Raw genomic sequence first — 819 nt, forward strand, 5'->3', positions numbered from 1 at the left:
CTTCGCAATTATCACAAACAATCCTATAACACTCTTCGTCAACGAATTCGAAATTCCAAAATCAATAGACAACCACTACTCCCGCTAACCACAAGCTGAGAAGAATGCAGCAACGAAACGTCAAATATCAGAATAAAATCCGAGTAACTACAGGGGGCTGTTCGCTTCCCCACACGCCCATGACTCGAACCCCCCAAAGAACCCCTTTATAACCACAAGACCTTTCCGCAACCACATATATGCAGCACCTACCTGTACAAGTCACCGAAAGCGAACAAATGGGTCAATCAGAAGGCCAAGATGATTAAAAAACGCAAGTTAGAAGGAAAAATAAAGTTTTTCTGCCGAGCCGACTGACGTATGCGGCATCCTCACGCGATTTGACCCACTCGTCCGTAGCTTGACTTCCGAGGGAAAACTATAAATAAAACAGATTTTTTTCGTCTATCCACCTCGTGCCTGGAACTTACGAGGTGGAAAAGTGCAAAGTGTGAGCCTGAGGTTGTTCATCCATACAAATACTTACCGTCAGAGTACGGATGTCAAAGATATATGGAGATATATTTGTGCAGCGGAGCAGCTCTCTGGGATTTGTGTTTGTTTACTAACGCCACCGGGAGCATTTGCTGCTGATTAAAATATTTATAGTTTCTGTGTTCATTTGTCTTGCGATCATTACTTTTGTTTTTATGAAGTATTTTCTATAATTGGTGACATTATGTGTGTCGAATTCTAAATGCGCATTGTCATGATTTTCAGTAAATGATTGAATTTCTTCGGGATGATGGTGGGGGGGAGCATTCCCCACCGTCTTACCTC

General features: G+C 42.5%; 1 protein-coding gene across 2 annotated transcripts in view; it reads right to left on the reverse strand.

Annotated features, from left to right (window-relative positions):
• Positions 1-658, reverse strand: part of LOC119586332 (polyadenylate-binding protein 2-B-like) — a 22,761-nt gene extending 22,103 nt beyond the window's left edge. Inside the window, exon 1 of one of the 2 annotated variants that reach the window (XM_037935046.1) lies at positions 527-658. The gene's annotated coding sequence lies outside the window, so the exon portion shown is untranslated. Of the gene's footprint in view, positions 1-252; positions 408-526 lie in introns of those variants that run through there. The other variant, XM_037935047.1, reaches the window with a different exon arrangement.
• Between the last annotated feature and the right edge of the window lie 161 nt (positions 659-819).

This window comes from Penaeus monodon, chromosome 21 (genome assembly GCF_015228065.2).
Source record: "Penaeus monodon isolate SGIC_2016 chromosome 21, NSTDA_Pmon_1, whole genome shotgun sequence".
In the NCBI taxonomy this organism is placed as follows: Eukaryota; Metazoa; Arthropoda; class Malacostraca; order Decapoda; family Penaeidae; genus Penaeus; species Penaeus monodon.